The 24,032-nt window shown below is 38.9% G+C and overlaps 1 long non-coding RNA gene across 1 annotated transcript in view; it reads left to right on the top strand.

Annotated features, from left to right (window-relative positions):
* The window catches only part of LOC110267182, a 28,040-nt gene extending 25,906 nt beyond the window's left edge, over nucleotides 1-2,134 (top strand). Inside the window, exon 4 of the long non-coding RNA XR_002354542.1 lies at nucleotides 1,943-2,134. This is a non-coding gene — a long non-coding RNA (uncharacterized LOC110267182). The remainder of the gene's footprint in view (nucleotides 1-1,942) is intronic.

The following is a 24,032-nucleotide window of genomic DNA, read 5'->3' as shown; positions in this document are numbered from 1 at the left end:
TCAATAGCTAATTCCTTGGTCTAATTGCTCATGAGAAGAGATGAAGTGTGGTCACTGATTATACCACATGTATTTCCAAATCAAAGTATTGAGAGAATTATATGTCACCATATCCGCCCAAACCCCAATTTGGTCCAACATGAGAAAGCATTTCTAGCATGATCTCTTCATTCTTCTTCCAAGGTTCAGAAGAGATCCAAGTATGAATAGTTTTTTTTCCAAGAAAACTATCCAATTGGATGAAGATTGAAAGCTTTCAAGTAAAATCAAAAGAAAAGAAAGAAGAAGAATAATGAAAGCTATTATTGATCCATCAAATTACAACAGAGCTCCCTAACCCAATGAAAGGGGTTTAGTTGTTCATGGCTCTAGGAATGGAAAGCAAAGATGGAGAGTACATTCTGAAGTAAAACTAGAAGTTGCAGAGAAAGTAAAATTATACGGAAAGTAGTCCTCTCAATCCAAAAGCTCCTCTCTAGTTCAAAACTACTCCTATATATACTACTCTTCTGATCTTCCAGTTGGCTCTTCAAGTCTTGGATATGGGCCTTTGGATATTGAGTTGAAGCAGTTTTGAATCTTCAGTGGGCTCAGCTTTACTTGCAGAGAAAGTGTGAAGTAGGCATGGACTTTGGCTAGGATGTTAGTGGCGTTAATGTTAAGTGAAAATGTGGGTTCGAGAACGTTAGTGACAATCACCTTTTGCATTAACGTTCCTAGCCCAAGATGAGTTACGTTAACTTCAACGTTAGTGGCACTGACGTGACCACTAACGTTGCCTCTTGATCCATCGCGAGCGTTATTGGCGTTTACCTTTGACAATAACGTTGCCCTTAGCCCCTTCTTCCCTACGTTAGAGTCCATGTTAGTGTAGCTAACGTGACTCTTAACGTGGGTATGCCTCAACTTCGAGAGCGTTAGTGACACTTACCTTTGTCACTAACGCTCCAAACACCCCTTCTCACGTTAGTGCCCCACGTTAATTATCTTAACGTGGCCACTAACGTGGTGGTGATTGCCTTCTCCAACGTTAGCGACAAAGGTGAGTGTCACTAACGTTGGCTCATCAATTCTTTTATCCACGTTAGCTTCCACGTTAATATAATTAACGTGGCAACTAACGTGGCTCATAGTGGCTTGTTCCAACGTTAGTGACAAAGGTGAGTGTCACTAACGTTGACGATTCCTTGCTCTTCCCACGTTAGAGTTTACGTTAATGTAGTTAACGTGACTCTTAACGTAGCCAATTGGGCTTAGTCCAACGTTAGTGACAAAGGTGAGTGTTACTAACGATGGCATTGTCTTCCCTCTCCACGTTAGAGTTCACGTTAACTGAGTTAATGTGACTCTTAACGTAGCAAATTGCCAATTGAGAGTGTTAGTGGTATTCACTTTTACCACTAATGCTGGAGCTTCCTTTTTCTCCACGTTAACTACCACGTTAATATAGTTAACGTGGCAATTAACGTGGGCCATGATGGTTTCGAAGGCGTTATTGGGGATCACTTTTCTCACTAACGTTGCAAGTGTATGCCCATTCCACGTTAGTGGTCATGTTAATTAGATTAACGTGGCTGCTAACGTGGTTCTTCCTTGCTTCCTTTGTCCTGAAATTAAGCAAATACAATGCATCAAAGCTCTAATCCAAGTTATGATATCATCCATCATCTATTTTATCATTCAATTCCTGCATAATTCTCATAACATGATGTACAAATTCATGATGTTTGCTTGAATCAAGATGTAAGTGATTATCTACCCAAAACTTGCTTAATTCCTAAGAAAATGCATGAAACTACCCTAAAATAATAAAGAAAAGGTCAGTGAAACTGGCCAAAATGCCCTGGCATCAATAACAATAGCAAATAATCATAAACAAATCAAATTAAGACTAGAATCAACATATAACTAATCCTAAATTAACTAAAACATAGAAGAAAAGGTGATCTGAGAACCTGAGTCGAAGAATAGAGCAAGAGCATATGAGAGAGGGATGCAGTGGCAGTGACCAGCCGCTGCTGCGTCTGAACTCACTGGAATTGGAGTGGCTCTGTTCTGATTCTGCGACTGGAAATGATAGAGGCAGGGGCGAGCTAGAGAGCCACAGTGCAAGGTTATAAGGAGGAGAAGAAGATGGTCACGAAGGCACTGGATGGTAGCCGGCAGTGAGACAAAGAAGGCAGGAGAAAGGGGAAAAGAAAGAGAGAAACAGTTTTCACGGGGGTTGTTTGGCGAAGGTGGAAGAAGAAGAAGAAAAAAGAAGGGAAGAAGAAAAAGATGATGACGGTGGTGGTTCTGTGGTTCTGACGGAGACGCTGGGGGTGATGATCGATGGTGACGCTGCGTTGGTGGTCGAAGAGAAGCTAGGGTTGGAGTAGGGGGAGTCATTCAGACTTCAGAGCTCTGAACTTGGTCGAATGAGTGACGGGGTGCTTAGGGCTTTTGGCTCTCTGATGAATCTATATTTGACAAAAAATTTTTGATTGATTTGAGTGGATTTAATCATATAAACCTACATTTATTCATCCAAATAGCATACTTTTGTGTTCTCTCCCTAAATTGAGCTTAATTGTGAAAACATGCTATTTTGTGCTTAATTTAACCAATTTTATTCTACTTTCATTCATTCGATGCCTTGATATTTTTTATGAGTGATTTTAGGTATAATAGGTTAGAATGGCTTGATGAGAGTGGAGGAGAAGCATGCAATAGGGAGAAAACATGAAGAAATCAAAGCAGGAGCACACAGCCATGTGTGCGTACGCACAACATCCTGTGCGTACGCACGAATCAGTGCACGTGACTCACTTAAAAAAAATGCTGGGGGCGATTTCTGGGCCTCCAGAGCCCAGTTTTGGACTTTCTGAAGCTGATTGAGTTCTATATCAAAGGGGCATCATTCCATGTCAAGTGGAGAGCAATTAGGGTAGATTAGAAACATGCTTTAGGTTATATTCTAGAGAGAGAAGCTCTCCCTTCTCTCTAGAATTAGGAAAGATTAGGTTAGACATCTCTTAGATTTAGGTTTAATTCTTGTTTTCATTTAGTTTTCCTTGTCATTTATTGTTTTTGCACTCTTGTTCTTTAATTCTACTTGTTATTTCCTTTATTTTGTTCCTTTATGTTTATGACACTTTGTTACTTTTAATTTCAATTAATACAATTCATGTTTTATGTTTCTTATTGTTTAATTTAGTTGTTATTATTGTTTTCATCCATATGGTAGTTGTAGAATTTATTATTTCTTGTTATTTTACCATGCTTTCTTTTTATACCTTCCAAGTGTTTGATAAAATGCTTAGTTGGATTTTTGCCTAGTTTTTCACACTCTTGGTTGGGAAATTGGGTAATTAGGTGAATTTGAGTGGTGGATGTCCATTCTACATTGTGTAAGGATTGTTGGTTGATTTGGTTTCCACTAACCCTAAGCCTTCCATTAATAGAGTTGGCTAGGACTTGTGGATTGAGATCAATTATGCCCTTTTGACTTATTCTCGATGTTAGGATAGACTAATTGGGATTAATTCTACACATTTACCATGTTTGTGGTCCATAACTAGGATAGGAATCCTTAATTCCCCAATTCTTGCCAAGAGCCTCTTTTAGCCATTTAATTTCTATTTTCATTGCTTTTACTTGCTTTCTATTTAATTACTTGCCATTTTAATTTCTTGCCTCCTATAATTAAAACCCTCAAATCCCCTGGTGCACAAAATTGTGATCTCTAATAATGGCGCCAAAAACTTGATACGCACGATCTTAATCTCAATTCTTTTTCACAACTCCACACAACTAACCAGCAAGTGCACTGGGTCGTCCAAGTAATAAACCTTACGTGAGTAAGGGTCGATCCCACGGAGATTTTCGGCTTGAAGCAAGCTATGGTCATCCTTGTAAATCTCAGTCAGGCATATTCATATGGTAATGAGGTTTTGATAATTAAAATATAAATAAAATATAAAATAAGATAGAAATACTTATGTAATTCATTGGTGTGAATTTCAGATAAGCGTCTGGAGATGCTTTGTTGCTTCTGAACTTCTACTTTTCTACTGCCTTCTTCCAACCATGTGTTACCTCCTTCCATGGCAAGCTGTATGATCCTCTCGGATGAAAACAAATCCATATGCGCTGTCACTGCACAGCTAATCATCTGTCGGTTCCCGCTACCGTCGGAATAGGACAATTGTCCTTTTGCACACTGTCACTTGTGCCCCACATTCGCAGGTTTGAAGCTCGTCACAATCATCCCTTCCCAGATCCTACTCGGAATACCACAGACAAGGTTTAGACTTTCCGGATCTCAGGAATGCAGCCAATGGTTCTAGCCTATACCACGAAGACTCTGATCTCACGGAATGGAATGCTCTGTTGTCAGGAGAGGCACCCATGCGTCGTGAACCAGGAGGCCAAGAGATACACACTCAAGCTATTGCAGATAGAACGGAAGTGGTTGTCAGGCACGCGTTCATAAGTGAGAACGATGATGAGTATCACGGATCATCACATTCATCAGGTTGAAGTACGAGAGTATATCTTAGAGAAGAAGTAGGCGTGAATTGAATAGAAAACAGTAGTAATTGCATTAATTCATGAAGAACGGTAGAGCTCCACACATCTATGGGGTGTAGAAACTCCACCGTAGAAAATACATAAGTGAAAGGTCTAGGTATGGCCATGAGGCCAGCCTCCAAACGTGTACAATGATCAAAATAGGAACATAAGATGGTCAAAACACATAAAATAAATCTCTAAAAGTAGTTTTTATACTAAACTAGTAACTAGGGTTTACAAAAATGAGTAACTAAGTGCAGATAATGCATAAATCTACTTCTGGGGCCCACTTGGTGTGTGCTTGGGCTGAGCATTGAAGCTTTTTCGTGCTTAGGCTGTTCCTGGAATTAAACGCCAGCTTTGGTGCCAGTTTGGGCGTTTAACTCCAATTCTGGTGCCAGTTTGGGCGTTTTACGCCAAGATGTTTTAGGATGTCTTTGGACGCCAGTTTAGGCCATCAAATCTCAAGAAAAGTATGAACTATTATATATTCTGGAAAGCCCAGGATGTCTACTTTCTAACGCAATTGAGAGTGCGCCAATTGGACTTTTGTAGCTCCAGAAAATCCACTTCGAGTGCAGGGAGGTCAGAATCCAACAGCATCTGCAGTCCTTTTTTAGCCTCTGAATCAGATTTTTGCTCAGGTACCTCAATTTCAGCCAGAAAATACCTGAAATCACAGAAAAATACACAAACTCATAGTAAAGTCCAGAAATATGATTTTTGCATAAAAACTAATAAAAGTATAATAAAAATTAACTAAAACATACTGAAAACTATGTAAAAACAATGCCAAAAAGGGTATAAATTATCCGCTCATCACAACACCAAACTTAAATTGTTGCTTGTCCCCAAGCAACTAAAAATAAAATAGGATAAAAAGAAGAGAATATACAATGAATTCCAAACTTATCAATGAAGATTAGCTTCAATTAGATGAGCGGGACTTGTAGCCTTTTTGCTTGAACAGTTTTGGCATCTCACTTTATCCTTTGGAGTTCAGAATGATTGGCATCCATAGGAACTCAGAATTCAGATAGTGTTATTGATTCTCTTAGTTTAGTATGTTGATTCTTGAACATAGCTACTTCATGAGTCTTGGCCGTTACCCTAAGCATTTTGTTTTCCAGTATTACCACCGGATACACAAATACCACAGACACATAACTAGGTGAACCTTTTCAGATTGTGACTCAGCTTTGCTAGAGTCCCCAGTTAGAGGTGTCCAGAGCTCTTAAGCACACTCTTTTTGCTTTGGACCACGACTTTAATCGCTCAGTCTCAAGCTTTTCACTTGACACCTTCACACCATAAGCACATGGTTAGGGACAGCTTGGTTTAGCCGCTTAGGCCAGGATTTTATTCCTTTAAACCCTCCTATCCATTAATGCTCAAAGCCTTGGATCCTTTTTTACCCTTCCCTTTTGGTTTAAAGGGCTATTGGCTTTTTCTGCTTGCTTTTTTTTCTTTCTTTCTTTTTTTCGCCACTTTTTTTTTTGCAAGCTTTGATTTTCACGGCTTTTTCTTGCTTCAAGAATCAATTTTATGATTTTTCAGATTATCAATAATATTTCTCTTTTTTCATTATTCTTTCAAGAGCCAACAATTTTAACATTCATAAACAACAAATTCAAAAATATGCACTGTTCAAGCATTCATTCAGAAAACAAAAAGCATTGCCACCACATCAAAATAATTAAACGAATTTCAAGATAGAATTTGAAATCATGTACTTCTTGTTCTTTTGCAATTAAAAACATTTTTCATTTAAGAAAGGTGAAGGATTCATAGGACATTCATAGCTTTAAGACATAGACACTAGACACTAATGATCATGTAATAAAGACACAAACATAAACAAAACATAAGGCATAGGAAACGAACAACAGAAAAATAAGAACAAGGAAATTAAAGAATGGGTCCACCTTAGTGATGGCGGCTAGTTCTTCCTCTTGAAGATCTTATGGAGTGCTTGAGCTCCTCTATGTCTCTTCCTTGACTTTGTTGTTCCTCCCTCATGGCTCTTTGGTCTTCTCTAATTTCATAGAGGAGGATGGAATGCTCTTGGTGCTCCACCCTTAGTTGTCCAATGTTGGAACTTAATTCTCCTAGGAAGGTGTTGATTTGCTCCCAATAGTTTTGTAGAGGAAAGTGCATCCCTTGAGGCATTTTAGGGATTTCATGATGAGGAATTTCTTCATGCTCTTGTTGAGGTCCATGAGTGGACTCTCTTGTTTGCTCTATCCTTTTTTTAGTAATGGGCTTGTCCTCTTCAATGAGGATATCTTCCTCTATGACAATTCCAGCTGAATTACATAAGTGACAAATGAGATGAGGGAAGGCTAACCTTGCCAAAGTGGAGGGTTTGTCCGCCACCTTATAGAGTTCTAGGGATATGATCTCATGAACTTCTACTTCTTCTCCATTCATGATGCAATGGATCATGATAGCCCGGTCTATTGTAACTTCAGACCGGTTGCTAGTAGGAATGATAGAGTGTTGGATGAACTCCAACCATCCCCTAGCCACGGCTTTGAGGTCAAGCCTTCTTAGTTGAACCGGCTTGCCTATTGAATCTCTCTTCCATTGAGCGCCTTCCACACAAATGTCCCTAAGGACTTGGTCCAACCTTTGATCAAAGTTGACCCTTCTAGTGAAAGGGTGAGGATCTCCTTGCATCATTGGCAAGTTGAATGCTAACCTCACATTTTTCGGACTGAAATCCAAGTAATTCCCCCGAACCATTGTGAGCCAATTCTTTGGGTTCGGGTTCATACTTTGGTCATGGTTCCTAGTGATCTATGCATTAGCATAGAACTCTTGAACCATTAAGATCCCGACTTGTTGAATGGGGTTGGTGAGGATTTCCCAACCTCTTCTTCGAATCTCATGTCGAATCTCCAGATATTCACTCTTTTTGAGCTTGAAGGGGACCTCGGGGATCACCTTTTTCTTGGCCACAACTTCATAGAAGTGGTCTTGATGGACCTTTGAGATGAATCTCTCCATCTCCCATGACTCGGAGGTGGAAGCAATTGCTTTCCCTTTCCTCTTTCTAGAGGTTTCTCCGGCCTTAGGTGCCATTGATGGTTATGGAAAAACAAAAAGCTTTAGCTTTTCCCACACCAAACTTAGAAGATTTGTTCGTCCTCAAGCAAAAGAAGAAAGAAAGGAGTAGAAGAAGAAGAATATGAAGGAGATGGAGGTGGGTGAGTGGTTCGTCCAAGGGGAGAAGAAGTGTATATGATGTGTGGAAATGAAGGTGGTAAGGAGGGGTATTTATAGGGTAAGGGAGAGGGGGGGTTTCGGTCATAAAGGGGAGGGTTTGGGAGGGAAATGGCTTGAATTTGAATGGTGAGGTAGGTGGGGTTTAATGATGGATGGATGTGAGTGGTGAAGAGAGTATGGAGAAGAGGGTAAGATTTGATAGGTGAATGGTGTTTGGAGAAGAGGTATTGAGGTGATTGGTCAAGGGTGTATGGGGAAGAGTGTTATGGAAATGTGTGAAGAGGAGAAAAGAAGAAGTGGGGTAGGTGGGGATCCTGTGGGGTCTACAGTTCCTGAGGTGTCAAGGAATTTGAGTCCCTGCACCAATCTAGCGTTCAAACGCCCATTCTGTGCCAATTTTGGCATTTAACGCCAGCTCTGCTACCTTTCCTGGCGTTAAACGCCACTCTGCTGCCCATTTCTGGCGTTTAACACCAGCCAGTGCCAGACAGCCCTTTCTAGCATTAAACGCCCATAGTGCTGCCCATTCTGGCATTTAACACCCAGAATGCTGCCAGGCTGGGCGTTAAACGCCCATTCTGCTATCCTTACTGGCGTTTAAACGCTAGTATGCCTGTCCTCCAGGGTGTGCTATTTTTTATGCTATTTTTCATTCTATTTTTGATTTTTCAGTTGTTTTTGTGACTTCACATGATCTGAAACCTAAGAAAAACATAAAATAACAAAGGAAAACAAATAAATATAATTAAATAACATTGGGTTGCCTCCCAACAAGCGCTTCTTTAATGTCAATAGCTTGACAGTGAAGCTTTTAGAGAGCTTCACAGAGACTCAGAGCTTGATGTTGGCCTCCCAACACCAAACTTAGAAGTTGAGTGTGGGGGCTCTGTTTGACTCTGTACTGAGAGAAGCTTTTCATGCTTCCTCTCCATGGTTACAGAAGAAGATCCTTGAGCCTTAAACACAAGGTAGTCCTCATTTACTTGAAGGAATAACTCTCCTCTGTCCATATCAATCACAGCTCTTGCTATGGCTAGAAAGAGTCTTCCTAGGATGATAGATTCATCCTCATCCTTCCCAGTATCTAGGATTATGAAATCAGCAGGGATGTACAGGCCTTCAACCTTCACCAAGACATCCTCTACAAGTCCATAAGCCTGTTTCCTTGAATTGTCTGCTATCTCTAGTGAGATTCTTGCAGCCTGCACCTTAAAGATCCCTAGTTTCTCTATTACAGAGAGGGGCATGAGGTTTATACTTAACCCAAGGTCATACAGAGCCTTCTCAAAGGTCATGGTGCCTATGGTACAAGGTATTAAGAACTTTCCAGGATCCTGTTTCTTCTGAGGTAATTTCAGTTGAACCAGATCATTTAGTTTATTGATGAGCAATGGAGGTTCATCCTCCCAAGTCTCATTACCAAATAGCTTGGCATTCAGCTTCATGATTGCTCCTAGATATTGAGCAACTTGCTCTTCAATAATATCTTCATCCTCTTCAGAGGAAGAATACTCATCAGAGCTCATGAATGGCAACAGTAAGTTCAATGGAATCTCTATGGTCTCTATATGAGCCTCAGATTCCTTTGGTTCTTGATTAGGGAACTCTTTGGAGGCCAATGGACATCTATTGAGGTCTTCCTCACTGAAAATCACTGCCTTTCCCTCCTCCATGAAATCGGCCATGTTGGTTATATTTATGGCCTTGCACTCTCTTTTTGGATTCTCTTCTGTATTACTTGGGAGAGTACTAGGAAGGAGTTCATTAACTTTCTTACTCAGCTGACCGACTTATGCCTCCAAATTTCTAATGGAGGACCTTGCTTCAGTCATGAAACTGAGAGTGATCTTAGATAGATCAGAGACTACAGTTGCTAAGTCAGAGTGGCTCTGCTTAGAATTCTCTGTCTGTTGCTGAGAAGATGATAGAAAAGGTTTGCTTTTGCCAAACCTGTTTCTTCCACCATTATTATTATTGAAGCCTTGATTAGGCTTCTGTTGATCCTTCCATAAGAGATTAGGATGATTCTTCCATGAAGGATTATAGGTGTTTCCATAGGATTCTCCCATGTAATTCACTTTTTCCATTGCAGGATTCTCAGGGTCATAGGCTTCTTCTTCAAAAGAAGCTTCCTTAGTACTGCCTGTTGCAGCTTGCATTCCAGACAGACTCTGAGAAATCATATTGACTTTCTGAGTCAATATTTTATTCTGAGTCAATATGGCATTCAGAGTATCAATCTTCAGAATTCCTTTCTTCTGAGTTGTCCCATTATTTACAGGATTCCTTTCAGAAGTATACATGAACTGGTTATTTGCAACCATTTCAATGAGTTCCTGGGCTTCTGCAGGCGTCTTCTTCAGATGGAGAGATCCTCCAGCAGAGTGGTCCAATGACATCTTGGACAATTCAGACAGACCATCATAGAATAAACATATGATGCTCCATTCTGAAAACATGTCAGAAGGACACCTTCTGATCAATTGCTTGTATCTTTCCCAAGCTTCATAGAGGGGTTCACCTTCCTTCTATCTGAAAGTTTGGACTTCCACTCTAAGCTTGCTCAACTTTTGAGGTGGAAAGAATTTGGCCAAGAAAGCATTGACCAACTTTTCCCAAGAGTTCAGGCTATCTTTAGGTTGTGAGTCCAACCATGTCCTAGCTCTGTCTCTTACAGCAAAGGGGAAAAGCATAAGTCTGTAGACCTTAGGATTAACCCCATTGGTCTTAACAGTGTCACATATTTGCAAGAATTCAGCTAAGAACTGATGAGGATCTTCCAATGCAAGTCCATGAAACTTGCAATTCTGTTGCATTAGAGAAACTAATTGAGGCTTAAGCTCAAAGTTGTTTGCTCCAATTGCAAGAATGGAGATGCTTCTTCCACAAAAGTCAAAAGAGGGTGCAATAAAGTCACCAAGCATCTTCCTTGCATCTCCACCATTGTTGTTGGGTTCGGCCATCTCTTCTTCTTTTTCAAAAAATTCTGTCAGGTTCTCTCCAGAGTGTTGTACCTTAGCTTCTCTTAGCTTCCTCTTTAGAGTCCTTTCAGGTTCCGGATCAGCTTCAACAAGAATGTTCTTATCCTTGCTCTTGCTCATATAAAAAAGAAGAGAACATAAAAGAATAGGAATACTCTATGTTATAGTATAGAGATTCCTTTATGTGAGTAGAAGAATAGAATAGTAGAATGAAGAAGAGAGAAGATGAAGAATTCGAACACAGAGAGGGAGAGAGGGTTCGAATTTTAAGAAGAAGAGAAGTGTTAGTGATTAAATAAATAGAAAGAGATGAGAGAGAGAGAATATTCGAAAAGTAAAATAAAAGGAGAATATTTTTATTTTTATTTTAATTATTAGTTATAATTCAAAATTTAAGAGAGAAAATAAATTAAAATTAGAAAAAGAATTTTGAAAAAGTGGTTAGTTGAAAAAGATTTGAAAATCAATTTTGAAAAGATAAGAAGTTAGAAAAGATTTTGGAATTAAGTTTTAAAAAATATATGATTGAAATTTTATTTTGAAAAAGATTTGAAAAGGAAATTAAAAAGATTTGATTTTGAAAATTAAAGTTAATTACTTGACTAACAAGAAACTAAAAGATATGATTCTAGAATTTAAATATTGATCCTTTCTTAATAGGCAAGTAACAATTTGAAAATTTTTGAATCTAAATATTAATTGTTAGCATTAAATTCGAAATTATGAAATAAAAGTAAGAAAAAGATTTTGAAAATCAAATTTTTAAAGTTTTTGAAAATATAAAAAAATGAAAAAGATTTGATTTTTGAAAAGGATTTGAAAAAGATAGAATTTTTAATTTGAAATTTTAACTTGATTAATAAGAAACAATTGAATTTTAAAAATTTTTGACTAAATCAATTCAAATTTTCGAAATTTATGAGCAAAATAAGAAAAAGATATTTTTTTTTATTTTTGAATTTTAGTGAGGAGACAGAAAAACATAAAAATGATGCAAATTACAAGAAATTAAGATCAAAACTAATAATGCATGCAAGAACACTTTGAATGTCAAGATGAACACCAAGAACACTTTGAAGATCATGATGAACATCAAGAATATAATTTTGGAAGTTTTTAAGAAAAGAAAGACATGCAAGACACCAAACTTAAAAATTTTTACTCTATAGACACTAATAATTCTAAAATGCATATGAAAAACAAGAAAAGACATCAACCAAGAAAAATTTAAATATCAAACAAAGAAATTCATCAAGAACAACTTGAAGATCATGAAGAACAAAACTCAATGCATGGGTTTTTCGAAAATTTAAAGCAAAATTAAAAAGATGCAATTGACACCAAACTTAAAAATTGACACTAAACTCAAACATGAAACACAAAAATTTTTTTTTGTTTTTATGATTTTATTAATTTTTTGTATTTTTCGAAAATTATTTGGAAAAAGAAAATAAATAAATTCAAAATTTTTAATAAGAATTCAATGAATCATGCAATGTTAGTCTAAAGTTTCGGTCCAAAATTTTAGACATGGCTTAATAGCTAGCTAAGCTTTATGTGAAAGCTTCAGTCCAAAAATTTAGACATGGCCAATGGCCAGCCAAGCTTCAGCTGAGCATTACATACAACAGCTAAATTGATGAGAAAGACAAAGAAGCTCTTCTAAGGATAAGTGAAACATCGGTCCAAAAGATTATACATGGCTTAACAGCCAGCCAGGATTCACCATATCTCATGAAACTCTAGAATTCATTCTTAAAAATTCTGAAGACATAGAATAATTTGAATTTTTTTTCAAAAATAATAAAAAAGCTTAAAAATAAAATTAAATTACCTAATCTGAGCAACAAGATGAACCGTCAATGGTCCAAACTCGAACAATCCCCGGCAACGGCGCCAAAAACTTGGTGTACGAAATTGTGATCTCTAACAATGGCACCAAAAACTTGGTACGCACGATCTTAATCTCAATTCTTTTTCACAACTCCGCACAACTAACCAGCAAGTGCACTGGGTCGTCCAAGTAATAAACCTTACGTGAGTAAGGGTCGATCCCACGGAGATTGTCAGCTTGAAGCAAGCTATGGTCATCCTTGTAAATCTCAGTCAGGAAGATTCATATGGTTATGAGGTTTTGATAATTAAAATATAAATAAAATATAAAATAAGATAGAAATACTTATGTAATTCATTGGTGGAAATTTCAGATAAGCGTCTGGAGATGCTTTGTTGCTTCTGAACTTCTGCTTTCCTACTGCCTTCTTCCAACCATGCGTTACCTCCTTCCATGGCAAGCTGTACGATCCTCTCGGATGAAAACAAATCCATATGCGCTGTCACCGCACGGCTAATCATCTGTCGGTTCCCGCTAGCGTCGGAATAAGACCATTGTCCTTTTGCACACTGTCACTTGTGCCCCACATTCGCAGGTTTGAAGCTCGTCACAGTCATCCCTTCCCAGATCCTACTCGAAATACCACAGACTTAATCTATGGGGTGTAGAAACTCCACCATAGAAAATATATAAGTGAAAGGTCTAGGCATGGCCATGAGGCCAGCCTCCAAACGTGTACAATGATCAAAACAGGAACATAAGATGGTCAAAAGACATAAAATAAATCTCTAAAAGTAGTTTTTATACTAAACTAGTAACTAGGGTTTACAGAAAATGAGTAACTAAGTGCAGATAATGCAGAAATCCACTTCTGGGGCCCACTTGGTGTGTGCTTGGGCTAAGCATTGAAGCTTTTTCATGCTTAGGCTGTTCCTGGAGTTAAACGCCAGCTTTGGTGCCAGTTTGGGCGTTTAACTCGAATTCTAGTGCCAGTTTAGGTGTTTTACGCCAAGATATTTTCGGCTGTCTTTGGACGCCAATTTGGGCCATCAAATCTCGGGCAAAGTATAGACTATTATATATTGCTGGAAAGCCCAGGATGTCTACTTTCCAACGCAATTAAGAGCACGCCAATTGGGCTTCTGTAGCTCCAGAAAATCCACTATAAACATGAAAGAGGCATGAAAAGGGAAATTAACACTACAAACTAAGAGAATTAAGATATAGGAACAAGAAATTACAAGGCAAACTAAAGGAAAACAATAATTGAACCCTAGATCTAAGATGCAAAGTACCCTATGAATCCTAATTCTAGAGAGAAGAGGGAGCTTCTCTCTCTAGAAAACTAAACTACATGATGCTAACCTATAATTAATTGCTCCCCCTTTGCCTAAGCTTGAATTCTGCATGAAATAGCCTTAGGAATGAGTTAGATTTGGGCCTGGGCAACTTAGAAATCACCCCAAGCGTTTTCACTTTAATGAGGTCACGTGCCTGCTGTGACGCGTACGCATCGGCCATGCGTACGCATCGTCTGGCATTTTACTTCTCACGCATACGCGTCATGTCATGCGTACGCGTCGCCTGGCGACCTCATCTTCACGCGTACGGATCATGCCACGCGTGCGCGTCGATGTATGCACTCCAAATCCTTGTTTTTCCATGAATTCTCCACCTTTCATGTTTTTCTCTTCAATTCTTCAATCCAATACTTGCCTTATGAACCTGAAATTACTCAACAAACACATCAAGGCATCGAATGGAATTAAAGTGAATTAAAATTAGCAATTTAAAGGCATAAAAAGCATGTTTTCCAACTTAAGCACAAAATTAGGGAGAATTATAAAACCATGCTATTTCATTGAATAAATGTGAGATAAGTTGATAAAATCCCCTAAATTAAGCACAAGATAAACCACAAAATTGGGGTTTGTCACAACCTTGGCGTTGAACGCCCAAAAGGGGATGATGTCCCTCGTGTTAAATGCCAGGAAGGGGGCAGCAACCAGGGCATTGAACGCCCAAACAAAGATGGTCAATCACATACTGATAACACCCCTTATAAGTAAGCTAATAACCCCCTCCCCTTCCAATACACAAGGCACTCAGCCTCCATCAACCAAGATTAATGAGTATAAGGCCAAGATGCCATTCCCTCAAAAACTCCGTCAAGCTGAAAAAGATAAACAGTTTGTCTGCTTTGCAGACTATCTCAGAACATTAGAGATCAAGATCCCTTTTGTAGAGGCTCTTGAACAGATACCTTCTTATGCTAAGTTCATGAAGAAAATTTTAAGTCATAAGAAGGATTAGAGAGAGGCAGAAATAGTCTTCCTCACTGAAGAATGCAGTGCAGTCATTCAAAATAGCTTACCAGAGAAATTTAAGGATCCTAGGAGCTTTTATGATACCATGCACTCTAGGGAATGCTTGCACAAGGACAGCCCTATGTGATCTTGGAGCAAGCATCAACCTAATACCTGCTTCATTAATAAAGAAGCTCTGCTTGACTCATGAAGTCAAACCAACCCACGTATGCCTTCAACTTGCTGATGGTTCTGTTAAGCTCCCATCAGGCGTAGTTGAAGACATGATTGTTAGGGTTGGACCCTTTGCTTTTCCCACTGACTTTGTGGTGTTGGATATGGATGTGCACAAAAGTACATCTTTTATCCTAGGTAGACCCTTTCTAGCTACAGGAAGAACCCTCATTGATATTCAGAAAGGGGAAGTAACCTTGAGAGTCAATGAGGATGAATATGTGCTAAATGCTGTCAAAGCCATACAGCATCCAGACACTCCAGAGGAGTGCATGAGCATTGACATCATCGACTCCCTGGTGGAAGAAGTGCACATGGTTACGAGACTTGGGGAAGAGCTGAATGACATCTTTTATGATGCCCAGCTCGAGTTGGAGGTAGCAGACGAAATACAGGAGACTTTAAGTGCTCCTAAGGAAGATGATAAACCTCCAAAGCTCGAGCTCAAGCCATTACCATCCTCCCTGAAATATGTATTTCTGGGAGATGAATACACTTATCCTATAATCATAAGCTCCACATTAGAGCCACAGGAAGAAGAAGCACTCATTCAAACGCTCAAGACACACAAGACTGCCCTTAGGTGGACTATAAGTGACCTTAAAGGCATTAGCCCGACCCGATACATGCACAAAATTTTGCTAGAAGATGATGTCAAACCAGTGGTGCAACCACAAAGGTGACTGAACCCAGCTATGAAGGAAGTAGTGCAGAAAGAAGTCACGAAACTTTGAGAGGCTAGGATTATTTATTCCATCTCTGACAGCCCCTGGGTAAGCCCTATCTCCAAATTGTTCCCAAAAAGAGAGGGATGACAGTGGTTCACAATGAAAAAAATGAACTGATTCCTACAAGGACAGTTACAGGGTGGCATATGTGCATTGACTATAGAAGGCTCAATAACGCCACCAGAAAGGATCATTTTCCTTTACCGTTCATTGATCAAATGCTAGAGAGACTAGCAGGGCATGCTTTTTATTGCTTCCTAGATGAATATTCTGGGTACAATCAAATAGCAGTGGATCCACAGGATCAAGAGAAGATAGCATTCACCTGCCCATATGGCGTGTTTGCCTATAGGCGAATGCCATTTGGCCTATGCAATGCACCTGCCGCCTTTCAGAGATGTATGCTCTCCATCTTCTCTGATATGGTGGAAAAAATCTTTGAAGTGTTCATGAATGACTTCTTTGTCTTTGGAGACTCATTTGACTCCTGCCTTGACCATTTGGCCCTAGTTCTGAAGATATGCCAAGAGACAAACCTAGTTTTGAACTGAGAAAAATGCCACTTCATGGTGACTGAAGGCATTATTCTTGGGCATCGGATTTCAAATAAGGGAATAGAAGTGGATCAAGCTAAGGTGGAAGTGATTGAGCGATTACCACCTCCCACTAATGTCAAAGGAATCAAAAGTTTCCTGGGACATATAGGATTCTACAGGAGGTTTATAAAAGATTTTTCCAAAATCTCAAAACTCCTGTGCAACTTACTCACCACTAACACTCCTTTTGTCTTTGACCAAGAGTTTCTGTAAACCTTTGAGACTCTAAAAGCTAAGCTTATCATTGCGCCTGTAATCTCTGCACCCAACTGGCACTTACCATTTGAACTGATGTGTGATGCCAGTGACCATGCCATTGGCGCAGTTCTGGGGGCAGAGACATAACAAGCTTTTGCACGTTATTTATTATGCCAGTCATGTTCTGAATGACGCACAGAAGAACTATACTACCACAGAAAATGAACTACTTGCAGTGGTTTATGCCATTGACAAGTTTAGATCCTATTTAGTAAGATCTAAGGTCATTATCTACACTGACCATGCTGCTCTAAAGTATATACTCACTAAGCAAGATTCTAAGCCGAGGCTCATAAGATGGGTATTACTCCTGCAAGAGTTTGATATAGAAATTAGAGACAGAAGGGGTACAGAAAATCAAGTGGCTGACCACTTGTCTCGAATTGAACCAGTGGCAGGGACTTCTTCTCCCTCCAGTGACATATCCGAAACCTTTCCATATGAGCAACTCTATGCCATCTGGACAGCACCTTGGTTTGTAGATATTGCAAATTACAAGGCTATAAGATTCATTCCTAAAGAGTACAATAGGCAGCAAGCCTGGAAACTCATGCATGATTCAAAGTACTACTTGTGGGATGAACCATATCTCTTTAAGAGATGCTCAGATGGAATAATCCGACGCTGTGTGCCTGAAGAAGAGGCACAGAGAATCCTATGGCATAGCTATGGCTCAGACTATAGAGGACACTTTGGAGGTGAGTGGACAGCCACTAAGGTTCTCCAAAGTGGTTTCTACTGGCCCACACTCTTTAAGGATTCTAGAAAGTTTGTCCGTAACTGTGATAGTTGCCAAAGGGCTGGCAATCTCCCTCATGGTCATGACATGCCTCAGCAAGGGATCCTAGAGATTGAGCTGTTTGATGTGTGGGGTATAGACTTCATAGGACCCTTCCAACCTTCATGTTCAAACACCTATATCCTAGTAGCAGTAGACTATGTGTCTAAATGGGTTGAAGCAATAACATCACCCACTAATGACACTAGAGTAGTAATGAAGTTCCCCCAGAAGAACATCTTGAGCAGGTTTGGTGTCCCTCAGACACTGATTAGTGATGGAGGTACTCATTTCTGCAACAGACAGCTTGATTCTGTCTTAAGCTGTTATGGAGTTTGCCATAAGGTGGCAACACCATATCATCCCCAAACAAATGGACAGGCTGAAGTCTCAAATAAAGAACTAAAGCGAATCCTTAAAAGGACAGTAAGTGCCTCTAGAAAAGATTAAGCTAGAAGGCTTGATGATGCTCTATGGGCATACAAAATAGCTTTCAAAACCCCTATAGGAACCTCACCATATCAGTTGGTGTATGGAAAATCCTGTCATTTTCCAGTGGAACTAGAACACAAGGCCTATTGGGCCACTAGATTCTTCAACCTTGATGCTAAAGCAGCAGGAGAAAAATGGCTACTCCAACTAAATGAGTTGGATGAATGCCACCTAGCCGCATTTGAAAATGCTAAGATCTATAAAGAAAAAGCAAAAAGGTGGCATGACAGAAAGATATCCTCCAAAGTCTTTGAATCAGGACAAAAGGTCCTGCTCTTCAGTTCAAGACTCAAATTATTCCCTGGGAAACTCAAATCCCGTCGGAAGGGACCATATGTGGTTACTAGTGTATCACCTTATAAGCATATAGAACTTCAAGGTAAAAATACAAACAATAGATTCACTGTCAATGGGTAGAGAGTCAAGCATTACCTTGAAGGGGATATTGAGCCAGGAGGCTCAACACTGCTGCTAAGTTAAGTACAGTGAAGTCTAGCTAAAGACATTGAAGAAGCACTTGTTGGGAGGAAACCCAATAATTAATAGCATAATAGTTTCTATTTCTCTAACTATTCATGTTTGAAATAGTCTTTTTCATAATTAGTTTTTATTAATTTGTTTTTTTTATAGTTAGTGATCATGAACAATGTTTAACAGAGACAGAATGATGCAGAACAGAAAACAGAACACCCTGGAGGAAACACTTTTCTGGCGTTAAAATGCCAAAAATGGGTGCCAAGTGGGCGTTTAACGCCCATGGAGGGGTGGCAACTTAGCGTTAAATGCCAGCCAGGAAGCCTGGCTGGGCGTTCAAACGCCTAATGAGGCAGGCATACCTGGCTCTGAACGCTAGCCAGGGGGCACTGGCTGGGCATTCAACGCCCATAAAGGAGGGCGGCAGCAGCGTTAAACGCCAAAATGCAGCCATTCTGGGCCTTTAAAGCCAGAAAGACAGGAAAGGAGGTAATGCTTCAAAACCTTATCCTTCCTTCATCTTATTTTCTTTTCTCATTCAAACTACCATTTTAAATTTTAATTTTGAAATTCCATGACTTTTCAATCAAATCTTTTTTAAAAATTTCAAATTCAATTTGATTTCAAAATTAAAATATTTTCAAATCTTTTTCAAAACCTCATATCTTTTTCAACTTGTTTTCAAATTCTTTCAAAATCTTATCTTTAGTAATTCTTGTTCATATCTTTTCTAAAAACTTTAAAATCTTTTTCTTACTTCTTATCTTATCTTTTATATCTTTTATATCTTTTAATATCTTTTTCTTATCTTTCAAATTTAACAACTTATCTTTTTCTATCTTTTTGAAAACTTCTTTATCGTTCTCTAAACATTAAATTCGAAAATCCCACCCCTCTCGTATTTATATCCGTGCCCCCTCTACCACATTCACCCCCTCTCCATTCGAAATATCTTCTTCTCTCCTCCTCTACTTCACTTTTTACTTCTTCATTTCTTACCTTTTGCTTGAAGACGAGCAAATCTTTTAAGTTTGGTGTGGAAGAAGCCTTGTTCTCCTATTGAGATTCGAATTCCATGGCTCCAAGAAGTGGCAAGACCGCCCCAAGAAACAAGAAATAGGATGACCCAACAGTTGTTTTCAAACCTGTCAGATTCTACACCAAGCAACATGAAGAACATTATCACAAAATAATGAGTAAGAGGGCAGTAATCCGTGAAGTCAGATTCAAATTAGGAGAATATGAATACCCAGAGATTCAAGAGCAAATTCGAAAGAGAGTCTGGGAGATTCTATCTAATCTTGAGATCACTGTTGGATTCAACATGATCCATGAATTATATGCAAATTTGTGGATGATAGATAAGCAAAAGAAAGATGGAACATCATTCCATACTTTTTGCACTATGGTCAGGGGGAAGATCCTCTATTTTCATCTGGATAGGGTGAGAGAGATCTTTAAATTATCCTTACAAAAAGATGACCCTGATTCCTACAATAGAAGGGTGGCAGCCAACCCAAAGCTGGATCAAATCCTAAAGGACATATGCCTGCTTAGAACTCAATGTATTAAGGATACAAAAGGCAAGCCAAACCAGCTGAAAAGAATGGACCTCAAGCCAATGCTAAGGGATGGCTAGACTTCATTAGGCGTTCTATACTCCTTACTAGTAACCGCTCTGAAGTCACTATTCAGAGAGCTGTGGTGATTCACTACATCATGATGGGAAATGAGATAGAAGTTCACCAAATAATCCCCTATAAGATGTACAAGTTGGCAAACAAGATGTCTACTCAAGCCAGGCTGGCCTATCCAAATCTTATCTTTCGCCTATGCCAAGAGGCTAAAGTCCTTATTCACGTAGATACATTCATTCCAGTGGAAAGCCCAATCACCAAGCAGGTGATGGAAAGCTCCAAGGTACCAGAGGATCATTCCAAAAGGAAGGCACCTGAGCCTCCCCAAGAGATCCCTCCAATTGAATATTGGGATCGGTTGAAAGCATCTGTGATGCAACTACAAACCACCTTGGATCAACTAAGAGAAGAGCAGAAAGATCAGACTAGCATGATTTGCAAACTGGTCAAGGAACAAGAGAAGTAAGGGCGTGAGATAGAAGAGTTGAAGCGCTAGAAGCTCTCCCCTAAAGAGCCCAGCGCCTCCCAAGCTTGAGGTTGTTGAGTTCCACCCCTGTGACTACTTTAATTCCTGTTTTCCATATTTCTGTTATTCTAATTCCTATTTTTCATGTTTAGGTTTACATGATCACTAGTAGTATTTAAGTTTTTATTTATTTTTCTGTCTTTTAAATTTTAGAATTACATAAGCATTAGTAGTGATTAATTTTCCAATTAGCTATAAAATATTCTTCTTATCATCATTAAACATGAATAAAATAGTGATTTTTTTTAGTAGTAAGAATGCATAATTTTCGAATTCTATAATAAGAATAATCAGTTATTTTGATGTGGTGGCATTGCTTTTGTTTTCTGAATGTATGAATGAATAGTGCATATTTGAAATTGAAATTAAGAATGTTGGCTCTTGAAAGAATGATGAAAAAGGAAAAGTATTATTGGTAATCTGAAAAATCCAAAAATTGATTCTTGAAACAAGAAAAAGCAGCAATAAAGCAAGAAAAAAAAAGCAAAAGAGAAATAAAAAGCAGAAAAAGCCAATAGCTCTTTAAACCAAAAGGCAAGAGCAAAAAGCCAATAACCCTTTAAACCAAAAGACAAGGGTAAAAGGATCCAGGGCTTTGAGCATTAACGGTAAGGAGGGCCTAAAAGAAACAAAATCTTGGCCTAAGCACTTCAAATGAAAAGTGTCCCTAACTATATGCTTGTGGTGTGAAGGTGTCAAGTAAAAAGCTTGAGACTGAGCAGTTAAAGTCGTGATCCAAAGCAAAAAGAGTGTACTTAAGAACTCTTGACACCTCTATCTGGGAATTCTAGCAAAGCTGAATCACAATACGAAAAAGTTCACCCAGTTAAGTGTATATGGCATTTATGTATCCGGTGGTAATACTGGAAAACAAAGTGCTTAGGGCCACGTCAAAGACTCTAAAAAGCTGTGTTCAAGAATAAAAAAGAACTAAACTAGGAGAGTCAATAATATCATCTGGATTCTAAGTTTCTAAGGATGCCAACACTTCTGAGTTTCAATGGATAGTGAGATGCCAAAACTATTCAGAAGCAAAAAGCTACTAAGTCCCGCTCATCTAATTGAAACTAAGCTTCATTGAAAACTCTGAGATTTATTGTATCTTACTATTCTTTCTATCCTACTTTATTTTTAGTTGCTTGGGAATAAGCAATAGTTTAAGTTTGGTGTTGTGATGAGCGGATATTTTATACGCTTTTTGCCATTATTTTCATATAGTTTTTAGTATGTTTGTTTAAGTTTTATTAAGTTTTCATAGGTTTTGGTGCAAAATTCACATTTTTGGATTCTACTTTGAGTTTCTGTGTTTTTATGCAATTTTAGTTATTTTCTGGCTAAAATTGAGGAGCTGGAGTAAAAGTCTGATTCAGAAGAAGAGAAAGCACTGCAGATGCTGTCAGGATCTGACCTCCTTGCACTCGAAAGAGCTTTTCTGGAGTTACAAAAGTCCAAATGGAGCATTCTCAATGGCTATGGAAAGCTAACATCCAGGGATTTCTAGCAATTGATAATAGTCAATACTTTGCTTCAGAATTAAAGGCCCAAAACTGGCATTCAACGCCAGCCATCTACCCTATTCTGGCGTCCAATGCCCAAGAGAGGAGTGACTAGCGTCCAACACCCAAGAAGGTACCCCTAGCCAACGTTCAATGCCCTAGATCCCTCCTAGCACGTGGCTCACTCTTTTACTCAGCCCAAACACTCACCAAGTGGGCCCCAAAAGTGAATTTTTGCACTAAAAAACTGTTTTACCCTTCTTATGTAATCTTTAATCATTAGTTTAGTATTTAAGGGAAAACATCACTCTTTGTTAAGGACTTTTTGACACTTTACACATTTTACATTGTATTTTCTATCAGTATGAGTCTCTAAACCTCCTAGGTTGATGGGAGGAGCTCTGTTGAGTTTTATGAATTAATAAATGTATTACTATTTTATCTTCAACCCGTGTTTGATTCCCTATTCTAAGATGTACCTTCATTCTTCATCCTTATGAATGTGTTGAACCAGCACAATGTTATCTCATTCTACATGGGTTCAGAGTGAGTCTTTCATCAGATAATGATGAACCACTAGCTTGATTATACATCTCTTAGATGGCTAATCCACGACTTCGTTGGGGACTTCTCGAGACACAAGTTCAACCCAGGTATGGGGAGATTAGGGTCTTTGTGGTAAAGGCTAGAACCAAAGGGGCAGCATTCTCTGATCTGGAAGATTCGACTTTGTCTGTGGTGTTTTGAGTAGGATCACTAAAGGGAATGGACTGTAGGAGCTTTACCCTCAATCAGACTGGATCCGCACTAATCCTGGGGTTCAGATTTGGAGAAGCATTGGCGACCTCTCAAGAAAGGCGTTGATCACATACAGCCTGCCATAGAAGAAATCATTCACAGTTGGAGGAGACAGTGAAACCGAATTAATTCAGAAGAACAAAGCATCTCTGAAGCCTTAACCATCTTATTATCATTGCATTCACCATCAACTGAGTAACGTTATCTTTATTTTACTTTTATGCACTTTAAACAATCAACTAACCTTTCAATCCGTCTGACTAAGATCTACAAAATAACCATAGCTTGCTTCAAATCACAATCCTTGTGGGATCGACCCTGACTCACTCAGGTATTACTTGGACGACCCAGTGCACTTGCTGGTTCAGTTGTGCAAAGTGTAATTCTTGCGCACCAATCCTCCACATTTCTCAAGAGAAGTGCTTTGATTGCTTGAGCATAGTAGCATCAAGTGGTTCATCGCTTCGGCTATGGTCGCCATGAATTGCCCTTACTTCTCTCGGAATCCTTCTTGCTCTTGGAGAAAAGCTTGAAGCTCTTGTTATTCTTGGGGCAAGGGTTGGAGAACTTCATATTTAGATAAAAAAGAAGGTTCATTGGTTGGAAAAAAAGTTATATAGTTGGAAAGTGTGTTATGTGGGTGAGTGTATTGAGGTAGTGTGTAAGGAGGTGATGGTAAGATGCATAAGCATTCGGATTCCATGGAGGCAGATGGTGTGGTGCTTGAAGTTTTGGTGGTTGAGGGTTGTGTATGGGGTATCGTTCATATCTTTAGGTTTGGTATACACATTGGGGAGGGTTTGGCTCATTGTAACATGGGGGAGGTGGTTTCCATGAGTGTTGCTCATACGCATACGATTCCTCCCTCAATTGGTTCTCCCATTCTATAATGCAATCTAAAGTTGAAGTTATCATACCCTACAATATAATCACAATAAAACACCAAGCAAGGAGGGTGATACTCATAGATAAAGCAGAAAACAAAATCTCAAGACATCAATAAACAAAGGAAACAAACACCTAAGTGTTAACAAAAATAAACAAACAATCAAAAAGTATAATCTATTTACAATATTCACATATTCACAAAAACAAAAAATATGACACCAATT

The sequence above is a fragment of the Arachis ipaensis genome, chromosome B09 (assembly GCF_000816755.2).
Source record: "Arachis ipaensis cultivar K30076 chromosome B09, Araip1.1, whole genome shotgun sequence".
Lineage (NCBI taxonomy): Eukaryota > Viridiplantae > Streptophyta > Magnoliopsida > Fabales > Fabaceae > Arachis > Arachis ipaensis.
Note: the sequence above shows the minus strand (reverse complement) of the source record. Positions and strands in the feature narration are given on the sequence as shown.